This window comes from Oryctolagus cuniculus, chromosome 2 (genome assembly GCF_051225735.1).
Source record: "Oryctolagus cuniculus isolate XC-2025 breed Fujian yellow rabbit chromosome 2, ASM5122573v1, whole genome shotgun sequence".
Taxonomy (NCBI): Eukaryota; Metazoa; Chordata; class Mammalia; order Lagomorpha; family Leporidae; genus Oryctolagus; species Oryctolagus cuniculus.
Genome location: NC_142868.1, coordinates 55,676,474 through 55,697,889, shown reverse-complemented (window position 1 = coordinate 55,697,889; position 21,416 = coordinate 55,676,474).

Sequence of the window (21,416 nt, the reverse complement as noted above, 5' to 3'; positions counted from 1 at the left end):
ATGTTTATGATCCAGTCCAGGGTGCTCTGGAGGCATCAAAGAGGGTTCACAAAATCCTGAAGAAGTAATGTTTCGGAAGACAGATGAATATTCGTTACCCAAGTGAGAGCGTGTGGTCAGAACAGAATGTGCAGGATGCCTGAGGTGAAGGAGAGGGATATAAAGAAGTCCGTATGATGGGAGTGGTGTTCCAGGTGGGCAACAGCTCAACCAAGAGTTTTAAAGGTAATCATAAAGACAATGGGCAGAGGAGGAAAACAGTCAGTGTGTACTTAGAACACAAACAGTATTAACATTAGCTAATTATTTTGGAATATACATGGCTCATGTTAGAGTCCCTCACCTCACCTGATAATGTTAAGAATACACATACATTTATTTTCCTAAAAGTGGATGGGATGCTATCCTTCACTTTGTTCAATAGAATCTGTTGGGTATCTGCTATGTTCTGGGACATGTACCTCCTGGTACCATTGAAGTTTCAGCAAATGTGTGAATATTGAGTGTTGGCTTGCCCATTACACACTCACAGCTGGAGTAATTATAAATGAAGTAGAGAGTCTTGCTTACAGTGATCTGATGGGAAGATAGGACAAAACAAAAAGGAAGCAGCTGGGCCTGTCTAAAATCAGGTTTGTGGCAGTCGGTTTAAGATTTTAATAAACCACCAAGTTGATCCCAGGATTATATTTAAGGATAAGAGAGTTTTCAGTTTTTAAAGTTATTTTTAAGAAAAACCTATTAAAATGAACTTCATATTAACAAAATGACTTTTTTTTTTCATTTAAAAATAAGTGTATACCATACACCAAGCATTATACTGGGAATCCAAATTGAAGACATTGTTCCTGGTCCCTGAGAAGCTTACAAAGGTGTAGGGATTGTAGATACACAAACACATTATGTTAAAATGTGCAGGAAAGGATATGAACAAACATTGTGATATGTGGGGAGCAACTCAGACTAGACTGTTACTCAAATTAAGACTTATTCTATGCATCTGCTCTCCCACAATATGGCGCTGGGAGAGGAGGAACCAGCTTCTACACAGCTGCCTCCAGTTCAACCAATAAACTGTAGGACCTGCTCCTGATTGGAGGAGAGCAGCGTACTCGGCGTGTGGGTAGCAGAGTTGGGATTGATGGAAGAGGACGATAAAGGAGGAGAGAGACAACATGCACCAGGAACACCTGAGGAACACCTGTGCAGCCCCCAAGAGAGCCGGCCGGCGGTGTGCTGCTCCCCCGCGGAAGTGGGGAAAGTGGCAGGGGGAACCGCCCTTCCACGGAGGTGGAAGGGTCGGTAGCCAACCCGGGAAGAACCAGCAGCAAACCCGGGGAGGGCCGAGCAGACGAAAGAACAGCACAGGGTCCTGTGTCGTTCCTCCACGAAGACAGGGAGTGACATAATGGTGCCGTGACTCGGATATGAAGCCTAGGCAGGGTTTAGTGTCGTTCCTCCGCGAAGAGGGGGAGCGACAGTGATACCTTGGGTTAAGCTGCCATTTGGTATTCTCCCAACCCAGATCAGAGTGCCAGATCAAGTGCCAGCTCCCTTCAGACTCCAGATTCCTACTAAGGCATACCAGAGGCGGCCGCTGTTGATGGTTCAAGTACTTGGGACCATGCCACCCATGTAGAAGACCTGGAATGAGTTCACGGCTCCTGACTTTGGTCTGACCAAGTCCCAGCTGTTGCAGGCATTTGCGGAGTGAACCAGTGGATGGAAAATAAATCTCTCCCTCTCTCTGTCTGTCTCTCTCTCTGCCTTGCACACACATGTGCTCTCACTCTCATTCTGCCTTTCAAGTAAACAAAATTAAATAAATAAACCCTTTATCAAAAGAATAGAGGTTCAAGTAATATTGGCAATTTTGTAAACCTGCTTAATTTGTTCCCGCTTATTCCAAAATTGAGAGGAATGCATTTCTGGCATTTTTTTCTATTGACACAATTTTAAATAAAATGATTGAAATATAACACATTTCTCTTCTAAAATTTTCCAAATAGGGTAAGATGTCTGATAATGTTATAAAAGTAGAAAACTATTTCATTCTTGAGGAATCTTGGTAATCAGAAAAACAACAGTAGAAAACGGCATTCCAAAAATGAAACTGTTTTAATCAGTGTGATTGGACAGTTTCCTATCAATACAGTTAACATAAAGTTAACAGGTGGACTAGACCCCAGAAAACTTTTTAAGAATGTCCAGTTTTCTTTCCTTTTTAAAAAATTTCATTCATAATATTAAACTCATTTATAAGTCTTTCTTCTTCTATGCTGTACAACAATTTGCATAGCTCAACATGAAAAGATTTCTGGTTTTATCTGAGTCATTCATGCAAAGGTATCATAGTTCTAACCATTCACGAATGATTTCACTGGCATGCCTATTCAACAAGTTCTGAGTGACTGGTTGTGTCAGACCAAGGCTAGGAAGGCCCTGCCCTTAAAGTTTACAGCCTGCAAAATCTGAATGAAAAGATCAATTGTTACAGGAAGTATTTCTTTCACTTGGCTATTCTTCTCATTACTCTCTTTAATAAAAATTTTAAGGTCACATTTCATTAGTATTTTCAAATATCTCTATTATAATTATGTGAAAATGTTTTTGGGCTATCTTTCATTTAGTTTTATGCTTTAATGGCTTTAACTTATCATGGAAGTCCACTGCCATGATTCACCCTGGTCAATTCTTATGTTTAAAAAAGAACAACACACAGTAAAGGGAGCAGGCATTTAGCCTAGCTATTCAGATGCTTGCAACACACATTGGAATGCCTGAGTTCAATTCCCAGCTCTAGCCCCTGACTCCAGCTTCCTGCTAATACAGACCCTTGGAGGCAGCAGTGATTGTTCAAGTGAGGTGGGAGATCTGGATTGTATTCCCTGCTCCTTGCAGGCATTTGAGGGGTAAACCAGAGGATAGGGTCTCTCATTTCTATCTCTCTCACACTCTCAAATAAAGAATAGGGACACCGGTTCATGTCTCAGCTTCTCCTCTTCCTATCCAGCTCTGCTATGGCCTCGGAAAGCAGTGGAAGAAGGCCCAAGTCCTTGGGGCCCTGCGCCCACGTGGGAGACCTGGAAGATGCTCCTGGTTCCTGACTTCAGATTGGACCAGCTCTGGCTGTTGTGGCCATTTGGGGAGTGAATCAGCGGATGGAAGACTTTCTCTCTGTCTCTTCCTCTCTCTGTCTATAATGCTATCTCTCAAATAAATGAACAAAAATGTTTTTTTTTTTTTTAAAAAAAGCAATGAATTAAACACACATACATAGACACATGAGTGAAGAGGAAGGAAGGCAGGCAGGCAGGCAGGCAAATTGACATAGCTCCCTTGAAACTCTTTATGAAAGATAGGTAATAAGACCAAAAATTACGTAAAAATTTGGGGAATCAGCAATTTGGAAATACAGAAAGGAAAAGTGAAATATAGATAGAATTGGACTACAAATCAAAATTATTTTAAATCCAAATTGTAAAGCAAGAGGTTAATAATTAGCCAAGGCAATCTAAACAAAATCTCCAGTTAAATATCTAAGTATTGAGAAGACCCAAAATCTTATATCAAAATGTTATCAAGAGGAAATAACTTATTGTAATTCTTTAATTCAGCATTAAATATAAGCCACCAGTTCCCCATGGAAAGCCTAACAACTGACTAGAACTATTTCTCTTGCCTAGAAATAAGTCAATCAAATACATGATTGCAAACAAATATGTGATACCTGATTTCAAGTCATTTAATGCTCAATAAGAAAAAATCAATCAAGTGAAGAAAATAATTGTTCTAATCTGTTGATTTTAAGGTTTTGATTTTATTTCACTCCTTATTTAAATTTCAATATTAGAAATCAGATTTTTCATTACATTTTCTCTAAGTGGTCTAGTGACTACATATTGAATTCATAGTCATATATGTAAATTGTACAACACAGATTGTTTTACTTGATATGTTTTTTAAAACATTGATTGCATAGATAGAAGTTGCTATGACTAAGAATTCTCACTTACCCAGTACAAGTAGAGACTTTTAAAAACTTCATCAATTTAAATATGCTTTCTCATACTTTCAATCAAAAAGGAACTTTACCATTTAGCATTGCCATAGTTTGCATTTATTGATCACTCGAATTTTAAGCTCAAGTGATTTTATTAATACCACAACCTCATTCAATAACTCATAGCAGCTCTGCATGAGTCCTATCTCTTCATTCAGACCCTATTAGGGTTTGTTGGGTAGCTTTAAGCTTTAGTAAAATCCCTTCTTATTCATATAAATTTGAGGAATAACTGTTTCAAAGCAAAAGAAGTAGAAGAAAATTATAAATCAAAGAACTGAACTAGGGTTTTGTGGGCAAGGTCTCATGAGACTCTGCGTTCATATCCTCTAGGTAGACTAATGGGGTCTTAACAGAAACCCCTCTGTGTTCACCAAGCTCCATTTCCTTTCCTCCCTGGACACATAGCTGTAGCTTGTTTCCTAGAAGCTCTTAATGGGATCTGAGTTGTAGCCCATGGAAATGTTGTATACCACATGCACGATTGGCCTCTCACACTCATCTTGCATAACCTTTCACATTCTATCTTGTCTATCATCAGATGCACAGAATTCAGGGAAAGACTACAGTAAAGGAGATGGTAAAGGCACTCTGAAGGAGGGGTTGAAGAATCCTCCCTCCCCCTTTTTCCAATCACTGCACTTGCATTTAATATGTGACTTAAGCAAGAAATTAGCCTATATTGCATTACACCCGCGGGGTTTGAGGCTGTTTATCATAGCAGTTAATACATGGTGAATAATTCAGTTGGTAAAGGAATATGGTAGATAGGAGAATGGAGAATCAAATACCCTCACTTTATAGGTTGCCACATAATGTCACATTACTCTGTGTGGAAATAAATATAGCAGTAGCAAAACCACATGATATAAGTGGCAGATATAAACAAAAAGCTTACAAACCAATATATTAAGTTTCAAATGCAATTGAACCCTTGCTATCACATCCATTTTTCCTTCAGGCAAGTTTTGCATATCTGTGTCATATTTCCCCAAACATTTATCCCTTAAGTTGCCCCCTAGGAATAAATAGCTCGTTTCTGCCATTCACAAAATTTCTCCCTTGATTATTCCACTTCATTATCCTACATTCTGTTCCCAAGTTTAAAAAAAAATGATTTTTTATTTTTCAAAAATTTTTGATAACAACTTTTAAAAATTAATGGATTTGGCAAGGAGAATACTATAATAATTAAAAAACAGAATAATGGTGATGCCACAGTAGATAGACCAATGGATTGAAATAGAAAACCGAAAACAAATTCAAGAATATAGAAACCACTCTTTTTGTATACCATATTTTTATTGCTTTTTTAAATTTTTTTAAATTTTATTTAATGAATATAAATTTCCAAAGTACAGAATATGGATTACAATGGCTTCCCCCCCATAACATCCCTCCAACCCGCAACCTTCCCCTTATCCACTCCCTCTCCCCTTCCATTCACATCAAGATTCATTTTCAATTCTCTTTATATACAGAAGATCAGTTTAGCATACATTAAGTAAAGATTTCAACAGTTTGCTCCCACACAGAAACATAAAGTGAAAAATACTGTTTGAGTACTAGTTATAGCATTAAATCTCAATGTACAGCACACTAAGGACAGAGATCCTACATGAGGAGTAAGTGCACAGTGACTCCTGTTGTTGACTTAACAAATTGACACTCTTGTTTATGGCATCAGTAATCACCCTAGGCTCTTGTCATGAGCTGCCAAGGCTATGGAAGCCCCCTGAGTTCACCGACTTTGATCATATTTAGACAAGGCCATGGTCAAAGTGGAAGTTCTCTCCTCCCTTCAGAGAAAGGTACCTCCTCCTTCTTTGATGACCCGTTCTTTCCACTGGGATCTCACTCGCAGAGATCTTTCTTTTAGGTTTTTTTTTTTTTCCCCCAGAGTGTCTTGGCTTTCCATGACTGAAATACTCTCATGGGCATTTCAGCCGGATCCGCGTGCCTTAAGGGCTGATTCTGAGGCCAGAGTGCTGTTTAGGACATCTGCCATTCTATGGCTCTGCTGTGTATCTCACTTCCCATGTTGGATCGTTCTCTCCCTTTTGTATTCTATCAGCTAGTATTTGCAGACACTATTCTTGTTTATGTGATCCCTTTGGTTCTTAATCCTATCATTATGATCAATTGTGAACAGAAATTGATCACTTGGACTAGTGAGATAGCATTGATACATGCCACCTTGATAGGATTGAGTTGGAATCCCCTGGTATGTGTCTAACTCTACCATTTGAGGTAAGTCAGCTTGAGCATGTCCCGAATTGCACATCTCTTCCCTCCCTTATTCCCACTCTTATATTTAACAGCGATCACTTTTCAGTTAAGTTTCAGCACTTAAGAAGAATTGTGTATTGATTACAGTATTCAACCAAAAGTATTAAGTAGAACAAACAAAAAAAATACTAAGCGGGATAACATATTAAGTTGCTCATCAACAGTCAGGGTGAGGGCTGATCAAGTCACCGTTTCTCATAGTGTTCATTTCACTTTAACAGGTTTCCTTTTTGGTGCTCAGTTAGTTGTCACCTATCAAAGAGAACAAGTGGTATTTGTCCCTTTGGGGTTGGCTTATTTCAATAGGTGTGTGGACAGTGTATTTGAGTAAACATCTTCACCTTATGTTATGTTCCCTTTCCTTTCTTATATTCCTTTTTTGAAAAGATAAAATAGTGTGATAGCAAATCTTCCAAACTGACTCCCAATAATCTCTGCCTCCAAGTATTAATTTGTTTAGTCCCCTTCCACTTTGTTCCAGAGTTGGTCTCTTTGAGCAGAACACAGAAATGATGGTCTGTTGCATTGTTTTATGTTATAAAGACTGTCTTCCATCTTAGACAGTCACTCTTCTCTCTTGGGTCAGTTGCTCTTGGGAATTAAGCTGTTATATTGGAGACACTCAGCCTCTGAAAAGTCTCATGTGCAGGAAACCAAAGACTCCAGCCAACAGCCACCAAGTACCTGAGGCCTGCCAATAACAATGTGAACAAGCTTGAAAGTGGCTTCTCCCCCAGCTGGGAAGTCAGATGAGACAACAACTTAAATGACAACAGACCAGAATTACCAGCTAAGTTGCTTGGAGCCCTAACTCTAAGAAACCATGTAAGATGCTGTTTTAAGCTGCTAAGTATTGGGTAATTTGTTACACAATTAATAATGAAAAAGAATAGCTTACAAAAACATCAATTATTAGTAAATCAGATAATCAGAGAAATTTTGACATTTCTGTTTCCATCTTAAGTTTCACACAATTACTTTCTATGGGTAAAATATGTTAAGAGTGGTCACCCATAGGATATTAAAAACATTAACAGTTAGATCTTGAAAGTATCACATTATTTTCCATTTTATTAAATTCACTAAAAAGTATTACAGTGGATTTGTGTCTATTAAAAATTATGTTGGGGCCGGCGCTGTGGTGCAGTGGGTTAGAGCCCTGGCCTGGAGCGCTGGCATCCCATATGGGCACCGGTTCTAGTCCTGGCTGCTCCTCTTCCAATCCAGCTCTCTCTGTGGCCTGGGAAAGCAGTAGAAGATGGCTCAAGTGCTTGGGCCTCTGCACCCACGTGGGAGACCTGGAGGAAGCTTCTGGCTCCTGGCTTTGGATTGGTGCAGCTCCAGCCATTGCAGCCATCTGAGGAGTGAACCAGTGGATAGAAGACCTCTCTCTGTTTCTACCTCTCTCTGTAACTCTGTCTTTCAAATAAATTAAAAAAAATTATGTTGGAATTTTTGGAAGAAAAGAAACATCAAATTAGTCTAAAAATCATCGTTTATTTCTAGTAATATAACAGTTGCTTAGTAGAGTTTCCTAAGAGGTAGATTGACTTTAACATATATTTTCAGCACATAATAAATAAACAAACAATTTTTCAGTAACATGTCCTTTTTCCTCCCCATGAACATTCTCCTTTACACTAGTAATACTGTTTGTAATCTTTGTCATTATTCTTGATATACAATTAAACTTCAGTAGAATAGAATTCACCTGCATGAATTCTAATAATTTTCAAATTAGTGAAATGCCAAATTAATGAAGTTTTGTTATGTGTAAGGGAACCATAATGGCTGTAATAACAAGTTAGGAGTGAAGGTAAAAATTCTAAGCAGTTTAGGTGCCTGATGGACTTGCACCACCATGTTCTCCATGCTTCTCTGAAGCTGGAATTCAGCTTCTGGTACTAAGTTGTCTCCATCTTAGTCATGATGGTAATTTTACTTTTCAAATAATCCTATTCCCTTAACTAGGATGAATGGCTGAGTTGACCTAACAGAGAAAGCATATTGATTGGTGGGATAAGATTTTTAGGGATGTAAGTAGAGGCATAGAAGAAGGAATGGAGTGGAAGAACAAGTGGAGACATACTTTCTAACATACACAGTAAGGGCTAGAAATTCTCTGCATGTAAATCTTGGTTCTGCTGAATTTGATAATAATAGAAAGGATTGGAGGGACTAAGATGGTAACATTTATGATGATATTTGAAAGAGAAATTGAGGCCTCTGAACAGGTATTAAACAAACAAACAAACAAAGATTATTTCAAGACAATGATCACATTACCTGAATTAGGGGTGATTTTTTTACAGTCACATTAGAAAGCCTTATGTTAAAAACCTGATACATATTTCTTTCTGCTGAATTAAGTGAAGATCAATCAGAATAATGTCATGGCTATTATGCAGAGCATGGGTAATATGCCTCCTCCCCACCCCCCAACATGTTGTACTAGTCTGTTTCTGTTGCTAATATGATAATATCACACACACACACACACACACATGCATACTCTTTAACTGGGTAAGTTGTAAAGGAAAGAGGTTTATTTTGGTTCACAATTCTGGTCCGGGGCTGCATGTGCTGACAGTCTTATTGCTGGCTGTGTCCCCAGGCAGTGCAGTACATACAATAATGAGAGACAGAATGTGTGTCTGTGGTCTCTCTCTCCTTATAGAGCCACCAGTATTCAACATTGGAGGCCTCACCCTGATGACCTTGTCTAATCCTAATTACGTGTCCCAAAGCTCCACTCTAAGTATCATAGTCCAATTAAGTTTCTGCTCTTAATACCTCACAAGAGGGATTAGAATCCGACATGAGTTTCAGAGGGGAAAACCATTTGTAAACCATAGCACAAGTCAAGGTTATTTTCCATATTAGAAATTTCTTAATATTTCCACGTGGATGAACAACTAACAATGTCATCAATTAAAGTTGAAGGAATTGATTTTATTTACTTATTGTGTGAAATAGATGTAAGGGAATATATTAGTTCACACTGTAAACTTTGATCAAAATACAGTTTAATGAGGATGAAAAGACAAACTACAAAAAAGGTTTTTGTAATACATATAACTGACAAAAAGAATAATACCTAGAATAGAAAGAATTCTCAAAAATGCATGCAACACAATAAAAAAATCAAAGAGAAGACATGAGTAGACATTTCAGAGAAGAAACAAATGGCCATAAACATGAAATATATTGAGCCATATCAGGATTCAGGGAGATGCAAAGGAAAGCCACTAATGTGCCTATTGTATCAATAAAGCTAAAAAAATAGTATTATGCTACTAGATATTACTGAGGAAATACAGCAACAGTAACTGTCATTACTAGCATGAGTATAAACTAGTACAATGAAGCAATTTTGCATTATCTAGTAAAGTTGTACATGTGTATAACCCATGACCTATTAATTTTACATTTAGCCATTACTATATTAAACAAATGGACCAAGAATACAGAATGCTAAAAATGTTGATTAGGCATTATTCCTAATAGCAGAAAACAGAAACATTCATCAATAGGAGAATGGATAAATAGTCTGTGGCCAAGTCATATGATGGCAATTATTAAGTAACAAAAATTGTTCTACCACAATCACATGTTGTCATGGATGGCTGTCATGAACATAAAGCAAAACAAATAAAACTTGTCCCAATAGTATAGTTGTATCTACTGACATTAGGTACCAGAAGCAATCAAAATTAAGCAATATGTTATTTGGAGATGACATCCTAACAAGAAACATGGTAAAATCTTGAGGAGAGGCAAATGAATACTTAGCACAAGTTTCAACATATTGGTTAGCTCTAGAACTAGAAAGAATGCTATGAATGGTGAAGTTTCAAGTTTCAGTCCAAGTTTCTGAAGACACCCCCTTAACTTGGGTAGTAGAAAAGAAAGCATGTGCATTTTATCGCTGTTCTTTAAGCTATATGTGTACTAAATATTTTGTATATATATTTCACAATAAAACATTTTAGAAATGGTTATGGTCTCAACATATTGGGGGTAATGTTTGCAAAATGATTCCTGTATCTTTTTATAGATATTAATTGACATTTCACTCCTACATATTTCTTTTTTAAAAAATATTTTATTTGTTTATTTGAAAGCTAGAGTGACAGCAAGAGAAGGAGAGACAGAGAGAGACAGAGTGACAGAAAGAGAAAGAAAGAGAGAGAAAGAGAGAGAGAGAGAAACTCCATCCACTGGTTTACTCCACACATAGCTGAAACAGCCAGTTCTGGGCCAGGAAGAAGCCAGAAACCAGGAACTGCATCCTCGTCTCCCATAAAGGTGGCAGTGGCCCAAGTACTTGGGTCATCATTCTGCTGCCTTCCCAGCACATTAACAGGAAGCTGGATCAGCAGTGGAGTAGCTAGGACTCAAAACAGCATCATATAGGATTTTGGCAGGGGCTTAACCTGCTACACAGCACCAGCCCCTGTTTTCTTTGTATCCTATGGTATTTGTGTAAGTTGCATCAAAATGAAGGTAATAGGTAATACTTAAAAAGTTGACTAAATCATAAGTTGACGTAAGTTCAGTCTTTGTGCCCCAAAATAAGTGCTTATAATTCAAGCCTTCACAAATATATAAACATTTTATAATAAGTAATGAATAATTTATGGGGACTTTATGGAGGTAATGAGCGCAAAGATGGGTAAATCTTTGCAACTAACTCAGTTCTGAAATATCTGAGTACCCTATACTTTCAGAGACAGAACACCACATATCCATAAAAGATAATATTTTGTAGTCATCTAAGGATTCAATTTGTTATGTTATGTTGTTAATTTTTATCAGATTCTGTCATGAAATCGCTAAATTCAAAAAGCAATATACTTGACTATACCTGAGCTCCCTGTAAACCTTCTCAGAATACAAAGGCAGATAAAGGACCAGCTTTTGTTCTTCACAATTCAATTTTGTTATGTGATGAAGTTACAAAGCTTTCATCAACAATTACTGACTACTTTCATTGTCGTCCTCATGTGGGAGTTCTGAAAGACTGTTTGAAATGCATTCAAGGAACAGAGGAGAGTACACAGCGCAGCCTTCTATATTAAACAAAAATAAGAGAAAAATACTCACTTCTATCCAACGTGAGAGCAATAGGGCATCAATGCAAACAAAACAGGCACAAGCCAGAAAGCCTGCTGGAATCCAGGGAAGAAAGATCAAAATCAAGTTCTTCAGAGGTGAGCAGCATAAAGAAAACAGTGGTATTTGCAGCAGAAATTTTATCAAAGAAAGACAAACCTGAATAGACTATTAGCCAGACACTTCACAAACAGTTACAGGCAGTGGTTCAATTTATCAGTGCTCCAATAGTAAGTACCGTATTCAACACTAAGCAGAAGAGTACACAGAAATGTACTATTCATGGTAACCAAAATAATCCACAGTTGATAAATTCCTAAATCATAATGCATTTTAAATGTATTTAGTTAGTTAGTTATCCATTTTAATTTGAGAGCAGAGAGAGAAATAAACAGTCGGAGAAAGAGACAGCTCAGATCTGCTAGTTCGTTCCAAAAATGCCCACGATGGCCTGAGCTGGACCAAGCTGAAACCAGGAGCCAGAATTCAGTTCAGGTTTCCTGCCTGTGTGATAGGGCCCCAAGTACTTGAGCCATCACTGGCTGCCTCTGAGGGTGTACATTAGCAGGAAGCTGGGTCAGCACTGAGGGAGGGACTTGAACCCAGCACTCTGGTATGGGATGCTGACTTCCAAAACAGTATATTTTTAAAAAAGACTTATTTATTTATTTGAAAGTCAGAGTTACACAGAGAAGGAGAGGTAGAGAAAGAGAGGACTTCCATCCGCTGGTTCACTCCCCAGTTGGCTGCAACAGCCGGAGCTGGGCCTATGCGAAGCCAGGAACCAGGAGCTTCCTCCATGTCTGCTATGCAGGTGCAGGGGTCCAAGGACTTGGACCATCTTCTACTGCTTTCCCAGACCACAGCAGAGAGCTGGATTGGAAGTGGAGCAGCCGGGATTCAAACCAGTGCCCGTATGGGATGCCAGCACTACAGATAGCGGCTTTACACGCTACGCCACAGTGCAGCTCCCCCCACCCCCAACAGCATTTTAAAATGCTGTGCTAAGTGCCAGCCTCCTGAATCCTAACTTATTAAAATCAATGTCTGCCTCATAATTTTTCCTCATAAAAATATGAATGAGATAGATAATGGATGAGGATTTATTAGAAAAATTCCAAACATTTCTAAGTAATCGCTTACTGCAGTTAACTAATGTCACATTTGCTGTTGAGAAATTTCCAACCAGAGGTAAAAAACCCACATGATTTTAGACTTATTCATACCTGTCAGAGACCGAATTTTTATATCAATATCACTATAATACAAAAATATAAAATGAATTATTTCCCTGATACTAAAAAAGTAAAATACATAATAAGAGAAAATATATAATTAGTACAATATCCAATTATTTAATGTTTAGAGAACTAAAGTGTTTCATTAGAGGTTTATGATGATGCCTGACAGTTAACATCAGAACTTCCTAATGCACTCACTACTATAAATTGCACCAATGAGCATAATTGTCAAAGTTAGGCTGTGAACACCTGGAAGTAATATTACCTTGGGAGGGAAGACTATAGTAAATAATGCTTCTGTTCTTATGGTGGTTTACAAAACCCAGATTGTTTCTCTTTCTCAACACATGGTAAAATCATACTTCCCTTTGCACTTGGAATTAGGTGTGGCAAGTAATTTCTCAGACTAGAGAAAGTGAAAGCTTTGAAGTGGCAGTGTCTCCCTCACCACACCTGATTTCCCTCTGGCACTGTGATTGACAACATTTAAGATGGCTGTTTCTCAGCCAGCCAAGATCCATGAGTGATTATCAAAAGCGGAGTCCTGCTTCCAACCTGCAATAGAAATATGGCATAGACAGAAATGAGTAAAATTTGTGCTTTAAGGCACTGAGATTTCAGAGTTTGCCACTGTGTCACAACCTAGCCTATCCTGTCACAATACCATGTACAAAAGTATACAAGAATTGACTCTTGGACATCATCGTTAAGAGTGAAGTAAAGACAGAGTCTTTGTCACACTACTGCTTTGCTTTGGCAAAAGAACACTAGTATTTGAGAAAGATATCTAAAGTTGTATCCATTCATTTGAATACTACAAAGACATGCCTGGTGAAGTAGGATAAGTAGATAGTGCATATTATACCTCACAATAGCTGAAAGGATCTAGCCATGTCAGATTGCCTATTGTATATGTTTCTGCATTTATTTATACTAAATGAGCAGGGAAAATGTGAATTTATTTTTTTAAAAGTGTATTCCCATTCCATTTGGACTCTTGGATTTATTCTCCTGATCAGAATTGAGTTAAGGAGGCAAGCATTTGGTGCTATTGTTAAGATTCTATTTGTGACATCTGCATCCCATATTAAAGTATCTGGGGGCTGGTGCTGTGGCATAGCAGGTAAAGCTGCCGCCTGCAGTGCGAGCATCCCAAATGGGTGCCAGTTTGAGTCCCGGCTGCTCCACTTCTGATCCAACTCTCTGCTATGGCCTAGGAAAGCGGTAGAAGATGGCTCAAGTCCTTGGGCCCTTGCATCCAAATGGGAGATCCAGAAGAAGCTCCTGGATCCTGGATCAACCCAGTTCTGGCTGTTGTGGCCAATTGGGGAATGAACCAGTGGATGGAAGGCCTCTCTATCTCTCTGCCTCTCCCTCTCTCTCTGTGTAACTCTGACTTTCAAAGAAATAAATAAAATCTTAAAAAAAAAAGTGTCTGGGTTCAGTTCTGGCTTTGCTCCTGATTCCAATTTCTTGATAATGCATGCCCTGGGAGGCAGCTGGTGATAACTCAAGTACCTGGGTCCCTGCCACCCATGCAGTAGACCTGCGGCCTAGACTAGTCTTGGCTGATGTGGACACTTAGGGAGTGAACTAGTGGTTGGAGATCTGTCTGTCTCTGTTCCTCTGTTTCCGTGTGTCTCTCTGCCTTTCAAATAAATAAAATAAATTTTTAAAAGAAAGAAATGGACCAAAGGACACTATAGATTCTATTGACTTTATTTAAAGTTCTATTATTAATTTTATTTTTCAGGGAGAGAATCTTGTTAGTCTTGTTTCAAATTGTATCCCTAGGATGTAGAGTAATGCAAATAACAAGTAGCCCCCAAATAAGTAATTTTTTTTTGAATGGATGTATCTGTACTTTTGCTGGACATTTTCATTAGCTTCAAGGTCAATAAGTTAACCATCTGATCTGGCTCTCCCAAAACCCAAATGCCATTTTACTTTCCAATAATAGGAGTAGCAGTCCAGGACAAATGAATAATGTAATTCATTCTACTCTTCTTAGCCTATTGGAGTATAATAGTTAGTTAAATATAGCACCACACATAAGGAAAGATATTGATAAGATCTATTGTCATATTTCCTTAACCTTCTTACATCACTTCGACTGCAGGAAATGATATTAGCAAGACACAATGGTAAATACAGGCATTTCTGGGTCACATTTAGGACTGAGGGTCTGTAACACTGTCAAGAACTAACAACGTTTTTATAGAATCTTTCCTTTCTAACACAAGTTACTGTTTAAATGTTGAAAATGGAGCAATACTTATATGATGAGAGAGTTTTTTAATTCTACAAAGCTACAGTACTCAAGAGAAAAGACAAAAACAAATGTGATGCTTTTCTTCTCACAGCAGGTCCATGAAACTCACAGAAAATGATAATATATTGGCACAGAGAGCTCTACCCTATTGTGTCAGGAGAAAAACAACTAGGATGAGAGGAGGGGACCTGGGGCTACAGCTTTAATAATTATACCAGATACAATTCAGCACCTCTAATGCAAAGTATGTTGTATATATTAGTTCATTTAATCCATTTACTCACTATAGAGATGAATATTTTGTTTTTCCATTTTTCATTAAGAAAACAAGGCTTAAAGACATTTAATATTATATGCAGTTCTGCATAAGTGGTTTGTGACAGAGCTGGATTTTTGTGTCTAGGACTGACCCCAATACCCATGTTATTTTCTCTGCAAAATAATGATTCAATGAAGGCTTATATTTGTGCAGCTATCTTCAAGTGTGAAAGGACTGTTGTATAACAGAGAGATTAGAAGTTTCTGATGTTTCAAGAGGTCAATCTTATACCTCTGAGTGGATTCAAGAAGAGAGACAGACTTTATTTCATTATAAGGAAGAAATGACTATGGCATTATAATTCCCTACCATCAATGATGTTTAGCAAATGACTACTTTTAGTGAGTTTTATAGTGGACTCCTCCTTGGATGACTTCTGACTACTTTCAACTGCAAACATGTTGTTAGAATAAGTAAAAACATGATAAGATTCTTTGGTAGAGGGGTGTAAGGCATTGTGAACAGTGGGTTAAGCTGCAGCTTGAGACCCCCACATTCCATATTGGTGTGCCTGGGGTTGGGTCCTGTCTCTGTTCATGATCTGCTTCCTGATAATGCATGCTGGGAGGCAGCAACTGATGGCCCTAGTGCTTGAATTCCTGCCACCTATCTGGGACCCTGGCTCCAGCCTGCTTCAGTCCCTACTGAAAGATCTCTCTCTCTCTCTCTCAAATTAATTAATTAATTTTAAAGGTTATATTAGGAATATTGTTCCTTTCATATACATTTTGTCAGGAGGGATTTGTACTTTAGACTAATTTCCTGTGGACAAAGAGCTCATTTCCAAGACAAAAGTTTCAACAGTTCTCCAAAGTGTTTATAAGGTCCCTTTTTTCAAAGACTGACCTATTATTTTGGAGCTTCTAAGACCTGGTCAGAATACATTCATTCTGAAAAATCAAAACAGTCTTCCAGCGCCGTGGCTCACTTGGTTAATCCTCCACCTGTGGTGCTGGCATCCTATATGGGCACTGGGTTCTAGTCCCAGTTGCTCCTCTTCCAGTACAGCTCTCTGCTGTGACCCAGGAAGGCAGTGGAGGATGACCCAAGTGCTTGGACTCCTGCACCCACATGGGAGACCAGGAGGAAGCACCTGGCTCCTGGCTTCAGATCGGCGCAGCGCCGGCTGTGGCAGCCATTTGGGGAGTGAACCAACAGAAGCAAGACCTTTCTCTCTCTCTCTCTCTGTCTATAACTCTACCTGTCAAATAAACAAACAAAAAACACAGTCTTAAACCTCCATTATCTGCAGGAATGGAATAGGACAAAGAGGCTCTGTTATTTTCCTCATCCTTTCCAAAGAAGTAAATGGACACCAATTAACAAGAAGCTTAGAATCTAGGGTGGGGGCCGGTGCTGTGGCTCAATAGGCTAATCCTCTGCCTGGTGGTGCCGGCACACCAGGTTCTAGTCCTGGTCGGGGCACCGGATTCTGTCCTGGTTGCCCCTCTTCCAGGCCAGCTCTCTGCTATGGCCCAGGAGTGCAGTGGAGGATGGCCCAAGTCCTTGGGCCTTGCACCCGTATGGGAGACCAGGAGAAGCACCTGGCTCCTGGCTTCGGATCAGCGCGATGCGCAGACCACAGTGCGCCAGCCGCGGTGGCCATTGGAGGGTGAACCAACGGCAAAAGGAAGACCATTCTCTCTGTCTCTCTCTCTCTCTCTCTCACTGTCCACTCTGCCTGTCAAAAAAAAAAAAAAGAATCTAGGGTGGGCATTTGGCCCAGCAGTTAAGACACCTGTTCCCCATATTTGACTATCTGAGTTCAACTCCTGATTCCAGCTTCCTAGCAATGCAGACTTTGCAGTCAAAGCTTAAGTATTTGGATTCCTGTCACTCATGTTGGAGACCTGGATTTCATTCCAGGCTCCTGGCTTTAGCTGGATTAATCCTAGATATTGCAGACCTTTGGAAAGTGAACCAGTGGATGAGCACTTTTTCTCTCTCTGTCTCTCAAATTATTGATTTATTTGTTAAAAAGAAAAGAAATCTTAGAATCTATACATGTTACTACTTTGTGAACTCTTTATTCTTTTTTTTTTTTTTTGACAGGCAGAGTGGACAGTGAGAGAGAGAGAGACAGAGAGAAAGGTCTTCCTTTGCAGTTGGTTCACCCTCCAATGGCCGCCGCGGCTGGCGTGCTGCAGCCAGTGCACCATGCTGATCCGAAGCCAGGAGCCAGGTGCTTCTCCTGGTCTCCCATGGGGTGCAGGGCCCAACGACTTGGGTCATCCTCCACTGCCTTCCTGGGTCACAGCAGAGAGATGGCCTGGAAGAGGGGCAACCGGGACAGAATCCGGTGCCCCAAATGGGACTAGAACCTGGTGTGCCGGCGCCGCAGGCAGAGGATTAGCCTAGTGAGCCGTGGCACCAGTGAACGCTTGATTCTTAACATGATTTTGTTGTTTTGTGTGAAAGAAAAAGACTATTTGTCTTGTGTTTTTCTCTTGTGTTTTATTGCCTTTTTAGGGGGAAAAAAACGCCCAATTTTCCACAACCTCTTTCATAGATACACTTCCATTTTCTCTTTAGAATAGACTACTCTTACAAATGAAGGAATCTCTAGGAAGAGTATTTTCATCCTTGACAGAGTACAGGAGGGTTAAAATAAAGTATTGGCGGCCAGCGTGGCAGCTCACTAGGCTAATCCTCCGTCTGCGGCGCCGGCACACCGGATTCTAGTCCCAGTTGCCCCTCTTCCAGGCCAGCTCTCTGCTGTGGTCAGGGAGTGCAGTGGAGGATGGCCCAGGTACTCGGGCCCTGCACCCCATGGGAGACCAGGATAAGTACCTGGCTCCTGCCATCGGATCAGCCCGCCGGCCGCAGCGGCCATTGGAGGGTGAACCAACGGTAAAGGAAGACCTTTCTCTCTGTCTCTCTCACTGTCCACTCTGCCTGTCAAAAAAAATAAATAAATAAAATAAAGTATTGGCCACTGAACAGTGCAAGAAATTTTGGAGGGGCCAGAGGTGAGGCATAGCAAGTAAAGCCACCAGCTGCAGCACTGGTATCCCATATGGACGCTGGTTCAAGTCTCGGCTGCTCCACTTGCAATCCAGGTTCCTGCTAATGTGCCTGGGAAAGCAGTGGAAGATGGCCCAAGTCTTTGGGCCCCTGACCCATGTGGGAGAAAGAAGCTCCTGGCTCCTGGCTTCGGATCGGCCCAGCACTAATCATTGCAGCCATTTGGGAAGTGAACCAGTGAAGGAAAGATCTCTCTCTCTCTCTCTCTCTCTCTCTCTCTTCTGCCTCTGCCTCTGCCTCTTTGTAACTCTGCCTTTCTAATAAATAAGCACATCTTTAGAAAAAAAAAAAAAAAAAGGAAATTGTGGAGCTCAGCAGCATTAATGTTGTTGCTCGCCACGATTGTTGTCCTTGCCTTGGCGCCTTCTCTTTTTTTCTCCTTTACGCTTCCCTTAGGCCAGGGAAGTTGATGTCCCACTGAGCCTCAGTCCTTGTGAAGGGTCTGAAATTACTTTGGACTCACAGTTGCTTTCTCCTTGGTTATTGATTCCTTAAACTGAAGGTGATTAAGAGACAAACCTAAGCTTGTTTAGGGAGGAAAATTCTAGACAGGAGTATGAGTTTTCAATCATTTGAAAATGATCTTCCTTTTTCTTGAGCAAAAGTACTTTTCACTATAAGGAAGAATGATTGAAGTCCAAGGAAAAAAATAGTGGATACAGATTGTAGACAATTTTATTAATAACATTATTTGGCAAATATCAGTGAAATTTGCCAAAACATCTACCCAGATAAAATCTCTCTATAATATAATTCCTGTATCTTCCTTCCTAGTATTTCTTAAAAGCCAGGTACATAACATGTGATGAATAGATACTTGCTAAATAAAAAAGTAAGATTTATGATTAGGAGACAATGACATGGAAAACTATAATGTCATAATGTTTGATATTCATATTTTCAGACAATGGCTTGATAGGTGAAACTGTTCTTAAAATAGAAGTTTTTACAGTACAATAGATCTATACATGAGACAGATTCAATACATACCTAATTTTGCTTCATAATAATAGGAGCAGTGACAATTTTTTTAATAGTTCAGAAAATAATAAAGTGTTTAAGAATATGTATATAGGATTCAGAATGCTAGGATCCAGCTCCATCACTTACCAGATTGAACCATATTGGACAGGTTTTTTAGACATGTTCTTTCATCTATGCTACATTTCCTTATCTATAAATTTGGACAACTAATGGGGTTGTTGGAAGGATTAAATAGGACAAATCTTGTAAAGTACTTAACATAGTGCCTGACATATTCTAAGTATTAAATGAATGTTAACTATTATTATTACCATTAATCTATCATATAATAAATAGTATAATGATAACATGTATAGGGAAGTGTAAATTAATAAATGAAAAAACTAAATTGGCTTCTTTCATATTTATGTATGTAATTTTTTTCAAATTTGAGATTACTGTGTATTGTTTTGGAAATAAACTATTAGTTTCTATTCTATTAAGTATAATTCTATAGAAATACATGCAAAATGGTTCAATGCTTTTTGAGATGTCAATCTAAGCCACTTGTAATTTTTTCTCAGGGTACACATTTGGCATATGCATTGCTTATGCATATGCTTGGGACATATGCATCCCTTATCAGAGTACCTGGTTGAGTTGCAACTTCTCTGCTTTCTTCCTGGGAAACAGCAAATGATGACTCAAGTATTTGGGTTCCTTCTACCTGTGGGAGACCTTGACTGAGTTCTAGGCCCCTGGTTTTCACCTGGCCCAGCCCTGACTGCTGCAGGCATTTGGGCAGTGAATCAGTGAATGAAAGATCTCTCTGTGTCCCTGTCTCTCTTTGCCTTTCAAAATAAAATGACAATAAATACAAATTAAATGTTTTCCCAAAAAATATTTTTAGTGTTTTAAATACATCCACTATCTTTAAAAAGTACAGTCACTGTCTCTTATTGAGCATGGGAACCTCTGTTATTCTGGAGTCTGGAGACAAAATATCACTGTAACTGAAGTTAGCAAGTGGATTGACAAGTATTTTTAAAAAGCATGGGCATAGTTCAGAATATTATCCTAGAAGGTAAAGAAGAATACAATGTAAGTGGAGTTGGAAATCTCTTTGTATGGAGCTGACAGTTTTATATGCTAAAGTTAACAATCTTCCGGTTTCTAAAGTTATTCAAGTTCATAATAATCCCTGATGAATTAGCTCAGTTGCCCTGTATTGGCCAAAGAGCAAGGTCACATACATCTTCACTGAGAAACTGATGTCATTTTTTGTATTAGTTTTCAGACTCCTTCAGTTAGATTTCCACTGGGATGCATTATTCCCCACACCCAAACAACATTTAAATTTAACTTCTTGTTCACCTTCCTTACTACTTGTTTTTATCTAGCATGGTTTTTATGCCTTCAGGTGGGTATGAATTATGTATGCACCCATATGATTTTCTTTCTACATCTCCATGCTGTGTTTTGAGTTAAAAGTTATGAAGGAATATTAAATAAAGAGAAAGTAAAACCACGGGAAATGCAATATAGTAATGTGTGTAATACTGATAATGCCAATCATCAAGTATTTTTGGACTCAAATGAAAGAAAAAAAAACAAATCTGAGATATTCTATGACTGCCTTCACTCATTGCTCATTTTATATTATACTAGGGCAAGTTTTTTTTTTCTTAGAAGACATCATTCTGTAATAGAACCCATCTTCACCCCTAATAGCCCAGCTCCCTTGCTGTCCCAAATCTAGGTAATTTTACTAAATCATAATGCATCTAGTTAGCAGTATGGGGGAAGCGACTAAATCAATGTTGGATCATCTATTATGCCACATGATAAATTACAAAGTACCATTTCTCCAAATCAAATGCGCTTGCAAATTAAACCCTGCAGTAGCTGCAAAGAGCAGACAGTGCTAGACTCACATTTTACATTCATCTTCAGTCATAAATCTCTAGAATGCCTTTTAAGTCCACAGATACAATTATATATCTATTTCCACGCCATTACAAAAAGCAAAAGAATTTGCCACACTTGCAGTATTCTATCCTTACAATTCATATCCTTAACAGGCCTTTTTCAAAAACTCATCTGTCCCTTAATCTTCTTAGAGAGCCATAA